The 20,230-nt window shown below is 36.3% G+C and overlaps 1 protein-coding gene across 4 annotated transcripts in view; it reads left to right on the forward strand.

Annotated features, from left to right (window-relative positions):
• The window catches only part of PKN2 (protein kinase N2), a 129,236-nt gene that overhangs the window by 20,045 nt on the left and 88,961 nt on the right, over nt 1-20,230 (forward strand). The window contains exon 1 of one of the 4 annotated variants that reach the window (XM_042952658.1): nt 8,453-8,960. The exons of the other annotated variants lie outside the window; for them this stretch is intronic. The gene's annotated coding sequence lies outside the window, so the exon portion shown is untranslated. Of the gene's footprint in view, nt 1-8,452; nt 8,961-20,230 lie in introns of those variants that run through there. 4 annotated transcript variants of the gene reach the window in all.

Genomic DNA, 20,230 nt, shown 5'->3' on the forward strand with positions numbered 1-20,230 from the left:
AAGGAAAATTGTCCTCTCACTGTAGATTTTCTTCTATACAAATATCAGAAACAAATAGCAAAGAGTTCAGGAAAAGTTACCAAACCAGAATTTCACATTTCACTATTTGAATACTAACATTTTGTTTTTACCTGATGATACTTGCAGCAAGTTTTTTAAATATCTAGGCAAGGATATAATTTATTAATTCAGTCAATTGGAATGCCTGTTGTGTTCCTGCTATTGTAATCAAATAAGAGTAAATGAATTGTGATAGTATTGTGAAGTTAAAACAAACACATTTTTTTTCATTTCAGTAGTTCCCAGAGAAACTTTTTTATTCTGTTTCGAAAGTTACACTATTAAGACTTGTCTTTGAGAAAGTCATTCTAAATGGTGATTAGTTCTTATAATCTGGGCAATCTTATGATTGCCCACTAGACACTACATGAAAATTTCTTATTTACAACCTTTCATTTGCATAAAAAGAGTAGTTAAGGGCTTGCATTGTTGAAAGGATTATATATCAAAATGGAGCCATATAATTTTAAGTAACACTACCTACAGCTTCAGAAAACTGATCAAAATTAATTTTTATGTTACTTAGAAAAAATAATTTTTAAATGTCCATAAACTATAGAGCAGCGGTCACAACTAACATGACTTCAGGGTCTAGACAAGTAACATAAATTAGTGGAACAGGTGAGTGTAAGGGACATACACATAGTGGGATTGGCAGTGACTCTGCATACAGGTAGGCAGGTATGTGTGTATAGTATATACACAGCAACATTGGACCTGGCCTCTACCCTTTAGAACACACTATTCAATAATACTTTCTAGGATGATAGAAATTATATATGTGTGTGTGTGTATGTATATACATATGTCCTTCTAGACTTATGGTGGTGATCATTTCTTAATGTCTATAAATGTTGAAACACTGTGTTATACACCTACTAATATAATATTGTATATCAACCACACTTCAGTTTGTAAAAAAGAAAGGTTATATATCCTTTTGGTAACTGTTTAATTTGGTAGGTACTAGCCATATGTACATTGTGGCTAGTACAGCTGAGGAATTGACATTTGAATTTAATTTAATTTAAATTTAAATATACATAGCCACATGTGGTTAGTGATTATTGAACTGACAGTGGAGCTCTAGAAACTAAATTCAGTTGCTAAGATAATCCTTATTGTCCATTCTGAATTTTTCTGTATTAATAACCTGGGCCTGTTCTTTTAACCAAAATATTGAGGGAAAGCAACTCTAATATGTCACATTTCTTTATCCCAGAATGCTCAAGACAATGGCATAAGTAATCCATGTATAATTCATATTTGAAATAATAGGGTACATGGGTCTATAATTTTTCCTGTATTTTAATTTTGATGCATTTTTACTTATTTTGTGTATTTGAAGGAAGGCCAGTTTATTAGACAGTATTAAGTAGTATCTAGGAACAAAATTGATTGCCATTTGGTTTCATGCAGTCCGTGACTAGCACTAATGCTGATTACCATCCTGGGGGGCGGGAGGACCCAAATTATTAAGTGTTTCTTTGATACATAATGCCTTAGTGACATCCCATCGATCTGCAATGGCAGCCTGCTTGTTATCCTCTAACTATGGTTTTTGTGGTTCAACCTGTCTAACCTGTAGTAGTTCTTTTGTTAATGTGAATAGAAATAAAGAAACTAGTTATGGGTATTAACTGATTTTTGTTACCTAACCTCACCCCTAATGGAATAAGTCATTTTATAAACTTTGTTCCACTTGGTAATAAAGAGTAAGATGGCTCAAATTCTTATGTGGCTATTTATCTTCCTTTGCTGCTTATACCAGTGGAAAAGTTGGTACTTCATTTTGGATTATGTGACTTGATGTATTGTGATACAGTAATAAGTCATACTTCAAAATTACCAATTCTGAATTGTGATTAACATGTAGTTTTATTAAATATTGAATCATATTATAATGCTTCATCAATGGGGGATGAAATATATTTTCCAAATTAATTAATCTTAATCCTTTAAATCTAGAGCATTGATTTTTTTTTAACATTGTTTTTGGAAATTACATTTATGTGGTACATTGTCACATTTTGTTCCCTGATTTACATAGAAAATTGGACTTTTTTTTTGAGGTATATAGTACTTATTCCTGTACCAAATGGCCTTAGTGGTTAGAATGTTTATTTTTCTTCTTTTTTGATCCAGTATTCTTGTTTAGTATGTCAACTTTGAGCAGCCATTTTTCCATTCATTCAACAAGTATTTACTATCTTATATATTCAAAGCATTATTCTGAGGCTTGGTAATATAATAATGATCAAAATATTTAATAGTGATCAAATGTACTTCCCTCTCTTATGGAACTTAAAATATGGAGAGGAAGATAGACATTAATTATACAAAGATATTGGGGCGCCTGGGTGTCTCAGTCAGTTAAACGTCCGACTTCTGCTCAGGTCATGATCTCGCAGTTTGTGAGTTCGTACCCACATCGGGCTCTCTGCTGACAGCTCAGAGCCTGGAGCCTGCTTCGGATTCTGTGTCTCCTCTCTCTCTCTGCCCCTGCCCTGCTCATAATCTGTGTGTGTCTCTCAAAAATAAATAAACATTAAAAAAAAAATTACACCAAGATATTGGGACACCTCAAGGTTCCTGGATACTGAGAACTGCTGAACCAGGATAATAAAGGAAAAAAAGGAAGCCTACAATCCCAAATCATGATTAAAGCAAAAGTTGTTTATAGGATTCAAAAATGAATATAATGTAAACTTTGAGTTAAAATTAGAACCAATTACTATTTTGGAAACGAAACAGTGGAAGCACAGCTTAAGAATTTGCTATGGGTCTTAGCAAAACAGTGACAGACCATGAATTTAAGATTTCCTATTCATAATCTTTTTTTACAATTTTTAATGTTTGTTTATTTTTGAGAGAGAGAGAGAGAGAGCACGAGCAGGGTAGGGGCAGAGAAAGATCGAGACACAGAAACCGAAGTAGGCTCCAGACTCTGAGCTGTCAGAGGGGCTCGAACTCATGAACCATGAGATCATAACCTGAGCCAAAGTCAGACGCTTAACCAACTGAGCCACCCAGGCACCCCATCCTATTCATAATCTTTATTTCTCTCTTTTCTCTGTTGCCTTTAACATCCCACCTTTGCTTGATCATTCTAGGTATTTTTGGTTATGAAACACGTTTCTGTGTTGGAGGCATGTGAGAGCCTGAGATTTGCACATGCTGTCTATTAAAATAGAGATGATTTTCAATTCTAGTTTTTTTTTTTTAATGTTTATTTATTTTTAAAGAGAGCAAAGCAAGCACAGCAGGGGAGGGGCAGAGAGAGGGAGAGAGAGAATCCCAAGCAGGCTTCTCACTATCACCGTAGAACCTGACATGGGGCTTGATCTCACAAACCATGAGATCATGACTTGAGCTGAAATCAATAGTCGGATGCTTAACTGACTGAGCCACCAGGGTCCCCCTCAATTTTGATTGAGATATCATTTTTACCAGTAGTAATACTAAATATGAGTTATGATTGGGGTGAAAAAATGATACCCATATTAATGAAGTAATTAAACCATAGGTATTTAAATTATTGCTCTGGATATACAATGCATTTTAGTAAAAAATATATGTATTTGGAATGCTTTTATATATATTTTTTAAAGTTTATTTTCAGAGAGAGAGAGGGAGGGAGAATGAATGAGCCGGGGAGGGGCAGAGAGAGAGAGAGGAACAAAGGATCCAAAAGCAGGCTCTGTACTGACAGCAGAGAGCCCGATGCAGGGCTCAAACTCATGAGCTGTGAGATGACGACCTGAGCTGAAGCTGGATGTTTAACTGACTGAGCCACCTAGGCACCCTTGGAATACTTTTCAAATACTTTCAGAACAGTTTATAACTGCAGATAGAAATGTGATAATTTGTAATTGTTCAGTAAGTAGATGAAATTTCCACAAGTTTCAAATCTATAGGAGTAAAATAAGATTTGAGGTTTGAATTTTGTTAATCAAAATTAGAGGAGGAAGAACTGTGTTTTATGTAATTTTCTGTCATTGCCCTCTACACTTCTAATACAAACATGTATGAGTTCATTGACTTATAAAATTATTGTACTTGGTATACTTATATATGTGTAGGCTTGGTAAGAGAAATGGAAATAATGTGGTGAAATCATTTTTAACCTATTTTGTAAGGCCTTCTTAGTTTTATTGAGACAAGTAACTTTTGGGGCACCTGGGTGGCTCAGTTGGTTAAATGTCTGACTCTTGAACCTCAGGGTCATGAGTTAAGCCCTGTGTTGGGCTCCACGCTGGGCATGAAGCCTATTTAAAACAAACAAACAAACAAAAAAAGAGTAAATTTTTGTGACACATTACTGGTTTAAAAATTATTTCTGTTTTAGGGGCACCTGGGTGGCTCAGTCGGTTAAGCATCCAACTGCAGGTGTGATCTGGCATACAGAGCCTGTTTGGGGCTCTTTTCTCTCTGTCTCTCCCTCATGTGCATGTGTGCTCTCTCTCAAAAATAAATAAACTTTGGCGCGCCTGGGTGGCTCAAGTCGATTAAGCATCTGTCAGGTCATGATCTCATGGCTGGTGAGTTCAAGCTTTGGTGAGCTGACAGCTCATAGCCTGGAGCCTACTTTTGATTCTGTGTTTCCCTCTCTCTCTGCCCCTCCCCTGCTCACGTTCTGTCTTTCTCCCTCAAAAATAAACATTGAAATAAATTTTTAAAAATAATAAATTAATAAACTTAGAGGCACATGGGTGGCTCAGTTGGTTAAGCATCTGACTTCAGTTCAGGTTGTGATCTCACGGTTCATGAGTTTGAGCTCAGAGAGAGTTCCACTTCTCTCTCTCTTTTTTTCTTTTTCTGGCCCTCATGGGATTCTCTCTTCTTCTTTCTCTGTACTTCGCTCACTTGTGCCCCCCCCCCCCCAATAAATGAGTAAACTTAAAAAAAATAAAAACTATTTCTGTTTTACACATATATTTTAGTGATATTTTGTGAGCTTAAAAATCACATTTTTCAAGGTAATAGGACTATAGTTTTTAAATAAGTTACTAAAGTAGATACACTGTGAACTTCGATCTCAGCCACCAATTTATCAGAAGCGTGGCTTAATCATCTTTGTATTATCAATGTCTAGAATAGGACTTCACACATAGTAATATTTAATAAATTGTTGCTGAATGAAATAATTTTTAAAAGCAAACCCGTATGCTAAGGTATAGGACAGAAGATAGATCAGAGTATCTATATGTCAAAAGCTGGATTATCATTGGTATCTGATCAGGCTACTGTAGGTTACTCCCACCCATTCCCATATATGGTTTTGTAGTACCTCCTAGAATATGACCTTTGTAGGAGGAATGTGCTTGCAATTATGATTATTATATTGGTGATATAATTATTTTATGGTGATATACTACTATAAAATTTGTGAAGAGAATTAAATACACCATATTCTGAATTGTTAAGAATGTAATGTGTAGGATTCCTTCAGATGGGTAATAATCAGAGTTTGTTATAAATTTTTAAAAACACCATATTAATATAGCATGAAATGTATTTTATTTTTTTAATTAAAAAAATTTTTTTTTATTTTGAGAGAGAGAGAGAGACAGAATGCAAGCAGGGAAGGGGCAGAGAGAGAGGGAGACACAGAATCCGAAGCAGGCTCCAAGCTCTGAGCTGTCAGCACAAAGCCCAATGTGGGGCTCGAACCCATGAACCGTGAGACCATGACCTGAGCTGAAGTCAGAGACTTAACTGACTGAGCCACCCAGGTGCCCCCTAATGTAAAGTATTTTAAATTAAGGCTAAGTCAGGATCCGCTTAAGACACCAACATGGGCAGATTTCACTTGACCCTTAATATATTTGTGCCATCTTAATTGTTTTATTGTGATATATTAATATTTGTGGACACCAGCTTTACAATAAGAGGAAAAAATTAATGTGATATTACTAAGAATTTAATTAAATAATAGCTAGGAGACTTTATTTTTAGGAATTCTAGAAGAAGCTTGTATATAATTTTGGGCATAAATTTAAATATACTTAATACTTCTTACAAGTTGAAATATACCCAGTAACATGGCATTTCAACTTGAAAATTCTTTTTTTTTTTTAATTATTATTGAAATATAACTGACATGCAGTGTTATGTTTCAGGTGTATGACATTGGTTCAATTCTGTACATTACTCAGTGTTCACCACATTTAAGTGTAGTTACCATCTGTCACAATTTCATTACAGTAGTACTATTTCCTATGCTGTAGTTTTCATCTCTATGATTTATTTATTTTGTAAGTGGAATTTTTTATCTCTTAACTCCCTTTATTTCACCCATCCCCCCACCCACTTCCTCTCTGGCAACCAGAGAGCAACCATTTTGCTCTCTGTTTTTAAGGGTCTGTTTGTTTTTTATTTGTTCAGTTGCTTTTTAGATTTCACATATCAGTGAAATCATATGGCATTTGCCTTTCTCTGCGTGACATTTCATTTAGCATAATACTATCTAGGTCCATCTATGTTGTCACAGATGGCAAGATCTCATTCTTTTTTATGGTGAGTAGTATTCGTGTGTGTGTATGTGTGTGTATAAAACACATCTTTATCCATTTATCTATTGATGAACACTTGGTTTGTTTCCATATCTTGGCTATTTGTAAATAACGCTGTAATAAACATAGGGATGTATGTATGTTTTTGATGAGTGTTTTGTTTTCTTGAGGTAAATGCCCAGTAGTGGAATTACTGGGTCTTATGGTATTTCTATTTTAATTTTTTGAGGAGCCTCCATATTATTTTCCACAGTGGTTGCACCAATTTACTGAACATTCTTAACATGTTTTCAAGAAAATGCGCTCTCAGAGTAGAACAGTTTTAAGAGGTTGAGAGGCCATTTATTTGTACCTGTAGAGTTGAAATTCCAGACAGAGGACTACCCTATGTTAGATGGCTTTCTGGGACTTCTACAGATTTCTGTAACTACTTCCGCAATAATGAATCCAGTATCTTTACTATTAGATAGTTCGTCCGTTCGTTCTTTCTTTCTTCTTTCTTTCTTTCTTTCTTTCTTTCTTTCTTTCTTTCTTTCTTTCTGTGTGTGTTATTCCTTTCTTGTTTTGTTAAAAAAAATAATATAAGCATAACAAAAGATGTATAGAGGTTAATAAAACACTGTTATATTCACTCAGCTAAAGAAATAAAGATTACCAATGCAGTTGAAAGAGGATACGTCTCTAGCATTTCTTCCCCTCCCCACCCCTCCACCCCCAACTACTATATCTAGTATTTATCACTTCTACACCAGAAATTATTTCTTGATGAAATCTCTAGCTCTGAGATTCACTCTCATGGTAATTATAAATATTTTTCCTTGTGTCATCAGTGGACATGAAGGACAGTGGCAAGGTTGCACTCAGTTTCACATACCATATTTCTACCAAATTGCCCATGTAACACTTTATCACGCACTAAGTTTTAACTTGTTTCAACCAAGTCACTTGGCTCTTTTATTGTTTCTATTTGTAAATAGCTGTTAACTTTTCTTGCACTTAACTGGTTTTACTTCCACAGGGATGTTCTGTTGTATGGCCTGTAGTTGATTGTTGCCTTCCCTACCTCCCAACTCTGAGTAACTGACAATTTGCTTCCTATTTCTTCAACCTAATCCGTAAATAAAACACTAAATGAGAGTCCCAAGTTTGATTTCCTCCTTCCTTCCTCTTCTCTTCTTCCTTTCTTTCTCCCTGTCTGTCCATCTATTCATTTGTCTGTTTGTAATCTTAGTTTGGTTGCCTTCTTTGTATATTTTCAAACAACAAAAGCATCTCTGGACTTTTCCTTTGTAATTGTTTCTCGTAGTATCTCTTTATTTAAACCCCCAATTCTTACTATGCTTGGAATAGATATGCTACTATGTTATCTATTTTATGTTTTATTATTTTAAAAATATTTAACACTCTAGTACATTGTAGGTTTGTGATATATCAGATGTTCTCAATTAAGCATGACACATAAAAAATTAACTTTGGTTCTGTCTTTTCTCCATTTTGATATTGTACTATCCCTTCCCATTTTTTTGGCTCTATTTAGTGATAATGGTAATAATGTTGGCCCTCCTGGTAATTGAATAGATGATAAATGCCAGAAACGGTGAAGATTTTTTTTTAAATATTATTTATTTATTTTTTTTTTATTATTATTTTTTTTTTAACGTTTATTTATTTTTGAGACAGAGAGAGACAAAGCATGAACGGGGGAGGGTCACAGAGAGAGGGAGACACAGAATCTGAAACAGGCTCCAGGCTCTGAGCTGTCAGCACAGAGCCCGACGCGGGGCTCGAACCCACGGACCGTGAGATCATGACCTGAGCCGAAGTCGGACGCTTAACCGACCGAGCCACCCAGGCGCCCCGAAGATTTTGATGTTTTACTGATTTAATCACTTAAGTCCTTTGAGACAAAAACCTTTGTTCTTAGTTGTTCTGATATTCTTATAGTTTTCTTTCTTTGCTTTCTGTCATTAGAGTCTTTGCTTTCTGTCACAGTTCTCTGCCTCTGCCTGAGTCACTTCCCCACCTGTGTGCCTCGGTCTTATTGTCATCTTCACAACCAGAATTTCCACATTTTTCAGAAATGCCCTGTGTGGTGATAAAGCCCCTGTTGAGAAGTACTGGCTAGGGGAAATGACTTAGTTCATGTTTAGAGATGAAAGAAAACTCTAATGTATAAGTAACCCTTAATTTTTTTTTTTTTTACTCTGTTTTTAAGAGTGTCAGTTAAAGTATAATGGTCACTAATAGGTGTATGAGATTATTCTTCTTATTTCTTATATTGTTAGGACCATGAACACAAAACAGAACTTGTATGTATTATCTCCTGGGAAGTTTAGGAATGGAAGAGAATCAGAATGAAGAAGATCCCCTGCTTTATCTTCAGAGGTGTGCAAACAAACAGAATCTAGGCAGTGAGGAAGATCTGTTTCTCTGGTCTTCCAGAGCCCTGCCTGTTATAATTTCTGAAGTTACTTATATTTTTAACATGGTTAATTTTTATTCCAGGAAGTTAATCAGGGTCTTATTGTGTGCCTTTTTGTGAATATGGTATATTTCCTAAAAAGTCTATGTTAGGCTCTTAAGAAATAGCTAACAGCTATTGGTTGACAAAAGGCTTGACATTTGTGGGTTCTGAACTTTGGGATGAACTTGGATGAACTTAGGGATCAGTGAACCCCCTGAAACTTCCTCCCATTCTGTGTTTGTGTATGTGTTGTGTTGCACATATGAAGTATTCTGAGAGTCTGTTGCTTTCATCAGGATCCCAGAGATTTGTAATCTGTGCCCCCCACCCCTTACCCCAACTCCACATACACAAAAAGTTTAAGAATCACTACTAGGGGAAAATTGATAAAATTGAACACTAAAATGGTGATTATATGCTCCTAGAAATACCGGTGGCTCTAGTACCTGTCACTTGATACAAGCCCTCTGCTCTGGTTTAGAATGCAGACAAGATAAAGTTATTTCTATTTTAATCATATAAGGGTCTAAGAATTTGGAATGTGAAGATAAAATAACAGGAAAATCAAGTAGTCATTAAGACAGTTACTAACAAAATTCATATTTTGCTCACTGTATAATTTTCTTTTGTGTTTGAATATGCTTGTGACTTAATAGAAAAGAACAATTGTGACTTAAAGCTCTTTCCATATTATAAAATGTGAGGATTACTTTGATTTCTGACTGGAACTGTTTGTATTCCCAGTACTTTTTTTTCTTTTTTCCTGAAACTTTTTATATAACTAGCATTTTTTTTTTTTTATTAGGAAAGGGGTAGAATTTGGGGTTTGGATATGGGGGATTGTTAATCTAGCTATGGAACTTGAAGCACATTTTTTTTTAATCCTTAAAAATATTTATTGATTAGCTAGGATGTGGCAGACATGGTGCTAGGGACACAGCTGTGAACAGATACTTCATCTGCTTTTAGAGAGTTTAACTTATTGTGAAGCAGGGAAGACAAAGTAAGGTACGATAAGTAAGGATGTGATAGGAAACAGGTGTGGGTACTGTGGATCACCTCACAGGAGCACTCGGGCAATGATTGTAAATGGTGTGTTTTTAACTTTGGTGTCTACCTGGTCATTGTGAATCCACAGAACTATGATTGATTTTTTTTGAAATATGACTGATTTTTTTAAAATATGAAGTTTATTGTCAAATTGGTTTCCATACAACACCCAGTGCTCATCCCAACAGGTGCCCTCCTCAATGTCCATCACCCACTTTCCCCTCCCTCCCACCCCTCCATCAACCCTCAGTTTATTCTCAGTTTTTAAGAGTCTCTTATGGTTTGGCTCCCTCCCTCTCTCTCTCTCTCTCTCTCTTTTTTTTTTCTTTCCCCTCCCCCATGGTCTTCTGTTAAGTTTCTCAGGATCCACATAAGAGTGAAAACATATGGTGTCTGTCTTTCTCTGTATGACTTATTTCACTTAGCATAACACTCTCAAGTTCCATCCATGTTGCTACAAAAGGCCATGAAATATGACTGATTTTTGAGTGTTCTTGTAACCTGTAATATTGCTGAACTATTTTATTGTGGAAGTTTCTGGTAAATTTCATGGGATTTTTTTTTTTAATGTAGATGACCATTTTATCTGTTAATAGGAACATTTTGGTTCATCCTTTCCAATCTGCATGCCCTTTATTGTCTTATTGAAGTGGTTAGAATGCCCAATACTGTGTTAAATAACATTGCTGAAAGCATATGTCCTTATCCTGATCCTGATCTTAGGTGAAAGCATTTAGTCATTCACAGTTATATATGCTAGTTGTAAGTATTTGTAGAATCTCTCTATCAAGTTCAGGAAGTTCTCTATTCCATATTTTTAATTATAAATGCCTGTTGAATTTTGTCAAATGCCTTTTCTGCATCAGCTGGTAGGATTATGTGATTTTTCATCTTTATTCTTTTGACATGGGGATTATATTGATGGATTTTTGAACATTGAACCAGTCTTCCATACAAGAATAAACCCTACTGGGTTATAATGTATAATTTTCTTCATTGCTGGATTCAGTTTGGCTTTTTTTTTTTTTTTATGATTTTTTTACATCTAAATTTATGGGAGAATTTTCTGAAAAGATTGTCTAATAGTTACATTAGTTATATTACGTGAGTTTTGGTGGTTTATCCTTTTCAAGGAGTTGGTTGATTTCATCTAAGTTGTTGATTCAGATTGTAGATTTGATTTTAGTGTTTTCTTACTGTTTTTTTAATGGCTTAATATTTATAGTCACACTTGCTATTTTATTCCAGATATCGTACATTGTGTCTTTTTGAACTTTGTTAGTCTTGCTGGAGGTTTATCGATTTTATTGATCTTTTCAATTAACTTTTGTTTCATTGATTTTTTTTTTCCCTCTGTCATTTTTAATATCATTGGCTTCTGCTCTTATTTTTTACCATTTCCTTCTTTAACCTGCCTTTGGTATATTTTGTTCTTTTTTATTCCTTGAGGTGCAAGTTTGGCTACATCCCACACATTTTGTTACATTATATTTTCATTTTTATTCAGCTTTGTGTATTTTAAAAATTTCTTTGAAGACTTCTCTTTTGAACTATAGATTACTTAGAAGTGTGTTTTTAGTTTCTGAGTGCTTAAAATTTTTCTTTCTGTTGACTAGCTTGATTCTTTTATGTGAACGTGCTTTTTATGTTTAAATTCCTTTAAATTTATTTAAGGTTTTTTTTTTAACTTTTTTAAAATGTTTATTTTGAGAGAGAGAGAGAGAGTGAACAGGGGAGGGGAAGAGAGACAGAAAAGAGAGAATCCCAAGCAGACTCTGTGCTGTCAGTACAGAGCCCGATGGAACACTCAAACTCATGAACCATGAGATTATGACCTGAGCCAAAATCAAGAGCTGGATGCTCAACTGACTGAGCCACCCAGGTGCCCCTGTTTAGGTTTGTGTTATGATGCTGGTTCTGTTCTATTCTGGTGAATATTCTATGAGCACTTGAAAAGAATGTATTTTGTTCTTGTTAGATGGAGTAGTCTGTAAATGTTAATAATTAAATCTTCTTTTTGATGGTGGTGTTTGGTTCTTCTGTCTTCTTGCTGGTTTTCAATCTTGTAGTTCTGTTTTGCTGAGAGGGGAGAGTTGAAATCCTCAGTTATAATTGTATATTTTTTCTGTTTTTCCTCTGGATTCTATCAGCTTTTGTTTCTTTTATTTTAAAGCTCTGTTGTTTCCACATTTAACATTACTATGCCTTATTGGTGGATAGATCATTTTATTGTTTTGTAATGACTCTCTTCTAAAATTCCCTGATAATTTTCTTCACCTTCAAGTCTGCTTCTCCTGGTATTAATATAGCCACTGTTGCTCTTATTTTTGATAAGAGCATGGCATCCTTTTCATTCAGTCTACTTATGCCTTGATATTCAAAGTTAGGGTCTTATAAATAGCCTCTAGCCAGGTCATACTTGTTAATCCATTATGCCAATCTCTGTTTTGAAATTTTGTATTTAGGCCCTTTACACTTAAAATTGATTACTGACATATGTAAGAGCATAAGTCTGCTAGATCACTATTAGTTTTCTGTTTGTTCCTTCTGTTTGTTCCTCCTCTGTTTCCCTTTTGTTGCCTATATGTGGGCTACCTGAACATTTTTTAGAATCCATTTTTATTTATAAGGTTTTTGAGCATATCACCAGTTATTAGTTAAAGTGGTCCCTTGGGTGTTATGATGTGCATGTGTAACTTTTTTTGGATACTGTTGGTATTGGCATTCTACCACTTTGAGTGAAATGTGGAAATCATACTTCTACTTAGGTCCCTTTCCCCATTTTAAAGTTAAAATTATCTTGTTTACTTTACATTGAGCACATCAGATGATCATAAAAATTCATAAGGAAAATGATATTCTATTACACTTAGCCCTATTTTTATTCATTTTGTCTTTCTTTTTAAAGTTATAAACCTCTTGCAATTATCATTTTCTTCTAGTTTGAGAACTTCTTTAGCCATTCTTTATGATTAAGACTGCTGCTGACAATTTTTCTTAGTTGTCTTTGTCTGAGAATGTCTTTGTTTCCCTTTAATTCCTGATGGATATTTTCACTGGGTATAGAATTTGAGGTTGACAGTTCTTTCAGCATTTGAAATATTATACTGCTTTCTTCTGGCATCTATGGTTTCTGTTAAGAAATGCATCATTTCTCTCTAGCTGCTTTCAGAACTCAAGCTGGTTGGTTTTTTGTAGTTTTCATAAGTCTGATTTGATATATTTTGGCTTTTTTTAGATGACCATAGGGTTATCCTTTCTGGGACTTGCTCAGTTTCTTGAATCTGTGGATTTATGCCTTTTGGCAAATTTTGGAAGTTAGCCATTTTGCCCCCAATTTAAATTTAAAAACTTTTTAAATGTTTTATTCTTGAGAGAGAGAGAGACAGAGCATGAGCGAGGGGAGGGGCAGAGAGAGAGAGAGGGACACAGAATCCAAAGTAGACTCCAGGCTCTGAGCTGTCAACAGAGAGCCCGACGTGGGGCTTAAACTCACGAGCCATGAGCTCATGACCTGAGCCAAAGTCAGACGCTCAACCGACTGAACCACCCAGGTGCCCCTCCTCCAATTTTTTTCGGACACATACTCTTTCTCTTCTCCTTTTGGGACTCCTGTAACACAAACGTTAGATTTTTGTGGTTTATTTATTTTTTCAATCTATTTCCTTTCTATTGTTCTGTTCATATTGGTTAAGTTCTACTCATCTGTCTTCAAGTTTAATGAGTCTTTACTCTGTTATCTTCAATCCAGAATTGAGCCCATCCAGTGAGCTTTTTATTTTATTTTATTTTGATTTTTTTTTAACATTCATTTTTGAGAGAGCAACAGAGTGTGAGTGGGGGAGAGGCAGAGAGAGAGACAGACAGACAGACAGACAGACACACCTAATCTGAAGCAGGCTCCAGGCCCTGAGCTGTCAGCACAGAGCCCAACACCAGGCTCAAACTCAGGAACTGTGATATCATGACCTGAGCTGAAGTTGGACGCTTAACTGACTGAGCCACCTAGACGCCCCAAGTGAGCTCTTTATTTTAATTGTTTTTTAATTTTATAATTTTCTTTATTCTTTTTCCTATCTTCTATTATTTGCTGAGGTTTTCTATTCATTGTTTTCAATTTTTCAAAAAAAAATTTTGGTTAAAGCATTCTTAATGATGATTTCTTTAAAATCCTGTAATTTCATTTCAACATGTGAGTTATCTTAGTTTGGGGTGTATATTGGGTTCTTCTGAACCCAAGAACCATTCAGTTTATCATTTTCCTGGTTCTTGGGTGAGTGATTTTTTTTTTTTTTTAATTGTTATCCTGGACATTTTGACTATTATATTGAGTCCCTGTATCTAAATCTTCTATTTTAGCAAGCACTTACTGTTTAGGTTTAGCACACAGATTCTGGCCTACTTTTGTGGGCTTTGGTTCCAATGATAATTTACTTTCCAAAGCCCTCACAGTATTATTCTTGTGTGCTTTGTGTACCACTTGAAAGCTATTCCAAAAAGTTGGGTTTTATGGTATACTTTGGTTCTCAAACCTTTTTGCATATGAATTCTGGTCAGCTTGATGTGTGAATTGGTTCTGCCAAGTTCTGGTTCTGTGCAGGACTTCTTAGGCAGGTTTAATGAGTTCTTTTCTCCAGCTCTCTCCTCCAAGGTCATCTGTCTTTTACTCCATTCTCTTCTTGGGGTAGTGAGGAGGACTGTCTGTTCCTGCTAGATACGAGTGGAATTGACGTGGTCCCCACTTGGTCTTCATTGACGGCACACTATTGGAGGAGACAATTGCTGTCTCAGACTACCTGCTACTGCTCAATGAGGGGCAAAGCCCAGAATCTCTTTCCTTGTATGATGACACCATACAAGTGGGAGATGGGAGTTTCACCTTGTTTTATCTTCTACCACTGGACGTGGGAGCAGGTCTCTGCTGAAGGAAGGGAGCATCATCCTGATTTGCCTACTCTTGTTGAGCTAAAGTATGTATTCTGTGCTTAGTCTCTACTTGGGCTGCCTTGTCAGGGAAGGAAAGCTACATACCGGGCTACCTCAGGCTCTGGGGAAGGAGACGACACTCCCTACTTGGTCTCTGTTGATGCCTCCCCCTTGATGAGTAAGAGGAGCCCCATTCTGGGCCCTGGTGCTGTCAAAGAGCAGAAGTTCAGTATACTCACTTCAGCTTTACTGGCTGAGAAGGAGAGCACTGCCTCAGAGTGCTTGGTGTCTGCCATTCTACTCTGGACTATCTGCTGCTAGCAGTTAAGTCCAGGCTCCTCCAGACGGTGCTTGGTCGAATAGGGTGGGTGTTGTCAAAAAGGTTTCTGTCCTGGGGTGCCTGGGTGGCTCAGTCGGTTGAGGGTCTAACTTCATCTTAGGTCATGATCTCATGGTTTGTGAGTTCGACCCCACATCAGGCTCTGTGCTGAAAGCTCAGAGCCTGGAGTTTCCTTTGGATTCTGTGTGTCCCTCTCTCTCTCTGCCCCTCCCCCCAACTCGCACACTGTCTGTCTGTCTCTCAAAAATAAATGTTTTAAATTTTTTTTTTAAAAAAGGTTTCTGTCCTGCTGAGCTGTTCCTTCTCACCATTCTTCTAGAGAGAAAGCAGACTCTTCTTGAGAGTCTTCTTTTTTTTTTTTTTAAATTAATTAATTTATTTTGAGAGAGACAGCATGAGCAGGGGAGGGGCAGAGAGAGAGAGAGAGGTAGAGAGAATCCCAAGCAGGCTTTGCACTGGTCAGCATAGTGCCCAGTGCGGGGCTTGATCCCATGAACCATGAGGTCATGACCTGAGCTGAAATCAAGAGTTGAATGGTTAACCAACTGAGCCATCCAGATGTCCCCACCTCCCCACCCCACACCTTTTTTTTTTTTTTTTTTTTTAACTTTGGCTTTGGAGGTTCTTGTCTGATACCCAGGTGGATAATTCTGTGATAAAAATAAAACCCAGAGAATTTACCACCTTGTGTTCCTCAAGACCTGAAGTTTCTAACTGGTTTGCCTTTTTTTCACCTCTCAGAGTCTTAGAATTGTCTGCTGTTTTATTTCCAGAGTGTTTAGTTGTAGTTAGTTATCAGGCAGGAGTAGAAAGAAATGAGCCTGTTCGATCTTGTCCAGAACCAGAAATTTGACAAGTCTGATTTTTGTTTTAGTTTCTCAAGCAGGGGTGCTTCTTTCTTTCACCTTATTTGGGTAACTCTTAATCATCTCTTGGATCTCAGAATAAAATTTACTTCCTCAGAGAGTCTTAGAGAGGCTTTCCTCAATGTTTTAATCAAATTATAGGTGGGTTTTTCATTGTTCTATCTTGTTTTTTCATTGCAGTTATCACAGTTTTTAATTGCGGTTTACTTGTTGAATGTGTGTCTTTTCTCTAGATGTAAGCTTTTTGATTGTAAGGATCCTGTCTTTTCTTTTAGAAAAAATGCTTATTGGGGCACCTGGGTGGCTCAGTCGGTTAAGCATCTGACTTCGGGTCAGGTCATGATCTTGCAGTCCATAGGTTCTAGCCCTACGTCAGGCTCTGTGCTGACAGCTCATAGCCTGGAGCCTGCTTGCATTCTGTGTGTGTGTGTGTGTGTGTGTGTGTGTGTGTGTGTGTGTGTGTGTGTGTGTGTGTCTCTCCCCCTCCCCTGCTCACGTTCTGTCTCCCTCTCTCTCTCAAAATGTTAAATAATGTTAAAATAAACAAAAAATGAAAAGAAAAAATACTTACCATTTTTTAGAACAGTTTTAAATTTATAGAAAAACTGAGAAGACAATAGGAAGTTCTACATACCCCAGACTCACTTCCCCGTTTTTAACATTGTGTGTAAATATGGTACATTTGTTACAGTTAATGAATCTTATTAGGAATTAAAATCCATACTTTACTCAGATTTCTTTAGTTCTCATTTTTTTTCTGTTCCAGCATCCCATCTGGATGCCACATTACATTTGGTTGCCACTTCTCCTTAGGCTCTCCTTGGCTGTTTTAGTTTCTTAGACTTTGCTTTTTTTCGTTTTCTTCCTTTTAAAATGATCTCAACAGTTTTGAGGAGTGCCAGTCAGGTATTTTATAGATGCTCCTCTATTAGAATTTGGTGTTTTTCATTATTAGACTAGAGTTGTGGGTTTTTGAAAGGTAAATTACAGTGTTAAAGTACCATTTTACATAATACCAGCATGACTTATCACTGTTGATGTTGACCTTGATCACCCAGCTGAGGTAGTGTTTGGTCAGGTTTCTCCTGACTCTAAAGTTATTTTTTTCCCCTCCTTCTTTTCATACTGTCCTCTTTGGAAGGAAGTCACTATGCACAGCTGACATAAGGAGTAAGGGGGTTAGGCTCCTCTTCTTTGATGGCAGTGTGTGTGTGTGTGTGTGTGTGTGTGTGTGTGTGTGTGTGTGTGTAAAAATTATGTTGAATTCTTACATACAGGAGGTTTCTCTCCTATATACAGGAGGTTTCTCTCCTTTACCATTAATTTATTTGGTTATTTATTTATACCAGTATGGACTCATAGATATTTATTTTATACTTTGGATTATAATCCAGTACTACCTTATTTTGTTGCTAAAATTGTTCTAGTTTTGGCCAGTGGGGGTTCTTCAAGCTGGCTCTTGTGTCCCTTTGACATAGCTCCATCAATGGCTATGATTTTTGTTTTGAGTACTTCTTTACTTTCTTGCACTACAAGATGCTCCAGGCTCATTTTGAATCTCTCCTACTCCTAGAATCAGCCGTTTCTCCAAGAAGTCCTGTTTCTTTTCTTGGAAACTAGTATTAGGAACCAGGATCTGGGCACTAGGTGTATCATTAAGGAGTAAGGTCATGATTATAAAGTATCATTTAGGAGATCAGAGATCTGAGAAAGGAACGCAGGCTGTTACAAGAGAATCAAAGTATATTACACATACATATGAAACAACCTCACTGAAAGGAGTGGTGGGGAAAGGTGTTAACCTAGGTAACCTTGAAAATGGAAAGAATCTGTAATACTAAAAGCCAAAGGAAGTACATGTAAGCACTGTACTGTAGTTGATAAAGTTGTTTCCATAGGGATATGGGTGGACAGTTCTGATCCTGCTGTAAATGTATGCTGGAATTGAATAATTAAAGTGGATGGCCAGTAGTAGGAGCCAGATTTCTTAGTGGAAGAGAATTTACAGATGAACAAGGGAAGGAGACTAGAATGAGGCATATAGATTATGGAATAGAGTTGGAGGGGTCATTATGTAGTTCTAATACAATATAGATATCCTTTTTTTGTCCCACCACTGTGTATTCAGTATGCAGCACAGCATCTAGCATACATAATAGGTATTCAGTAAATATTTGTGAGATGAATGAATTAGTCATGTTTGGCCAGGATATGGAACACTATGGTTTAGCTCAGTCAGATGTCCATCCTTAGGTCATTCAGCCATGGCCAGGGATTATGGAATCACATTAAAAACATTAACACCTTCTCTAGAGTCACATGGTTTGAGTGAGATAAGAAACATTTCCCAAAAGCTCAAGGAAGAAGAGTATGCAAAATAAGACCAAAAATAAAAATGACTAACAGCATCCTTTGGAACAGAGGCAGAAATCTGACCCATTACGTTCAGTTTCATGGTATAAAATGAGGTTATTTTAAAGTAGTAGTGTACACAAATACTTAATAAGGAATATTGATCTTGATATTGAAAACATATATAGACATGGATTTGCAGTTGTCATTACTAAATTAGATTAAACTTCATGTTTCAAAGCAGGAAGCCAGATGTATTATTTATGACTCTGATTTGTGATAAGAGAAATCGTAAGTCAAACCAAATTCAAGCAAAAGAGGAATTGGTTAGCACTATGACTAAAAAGTTTAGGGGTATGGGAGTATGTTTAAACGTGATTGGATTTAGATGCTCAGCCTGTGTCCTCCATGGTTTTTTTCTCTTTAATTTTCATCTTTACTTTTTTCTGGGTTAGCTTTGTTTTCTGTTGGCTATGATAAGAAAAACTTTTTTGGGAGATGGCTGATGAAATCACCAAGGCTCAGGCCGTCTGGCCTGGTAGCAAGATGCTCTTTGAGATCATTCACAAGGAAATCCCAGACAAAATCCCAGCCAATATGACACTGGTCATATTTGAGGATGATCAGTGTCTTGCTTTCCGTGACATTTCCCATGAAGCATCAACACATTTTCTGGTGATACCCAAGAAACTTATATCCCAGATTTCTGTAGCAGATGATGATGAAAGTCTTCTCAGACATTTAGTGATTGTTGGGAAGAAATGTGCTGCTGATCTGGGCCTGAAGAAAGATTACTGAATGGTGGCAAATGAAGGTTCAGATGGGGGACAGACAGCCTGTCTATCATGATGAATTGGCCTCCTGGTTAAGCATGTTTTAGGGATAATTTTCCCTTCTCTGGGCAATGATCAATGTTTGCAAGTTCCGATATGTTAAATGGTATACTTATTTTTGCCTGTGTGTGGAGAGATTGAGGAAATAATTTTTAAAACCCATGCATTATAATAAAAAACAATGTTGCATGATTTACAGTAAAAAAAAATGCACTTCTCTTTGTCAATAGCTTTAATAGCTTTTTTTATTGTCTTTGCAACTGGTGTTCTCTGGAGAAGGACTTTCTTATTAATCCCTGAAAAGGACCTCTGAATAGGACTACTTCAATCCATGACTAATCCTAAATCAATCACTGAATCTAAGGATTGGGTACTCTGACCTACATGCAGTTTATGGTTAGTTTAATCACAGGAATGGTGAGGAAGTAAGGTGGATTTTTTTAAGCAAATCTGTTTTGAAAGGTGATGATTTTGTTTTTTTGAAAGAAGAGGATTGTTGTCTCTATCTACTTCCTTCTCAAAGTGTGGAGGTGGGGAGCAGGGGGCGTAAGGTGGGAAAGAAAAGGAAAAACAATTTTTAACATAATGACAATGTTATTGACATCCCCATCATCCCCATTAGATTGTTATACTTTTTATCTCTTGGAAGTCACAATGAGTAATTAATAATTATTGTTATTGAAGAGACTTCTTAAAGCAATCATTATTTCTTGCCTTCATTACTACAGTAGCTTCAATTACATATTTATTATAGTGTCACAAACTTTCAAGATTCTCTGGGTATACTAGGTGTTTTTTTCTGGTCTTGCCTGTGCTCAGTTATG

This window comes from Panthera leo, chromosome C1, assembly GCF_018350215.1.
Source record: "Panthera leo isolate Ple1 chromosome C1, P.leo_Ple1_pat1.1, whole genome shotgun sequence".
In the NCBI taxonomy this organism is placed as follows: Eukaryota; Metazoa; Chordata; class Mammalia; order Carnivora; family Felidae; genus Panthera; species Panthera leo.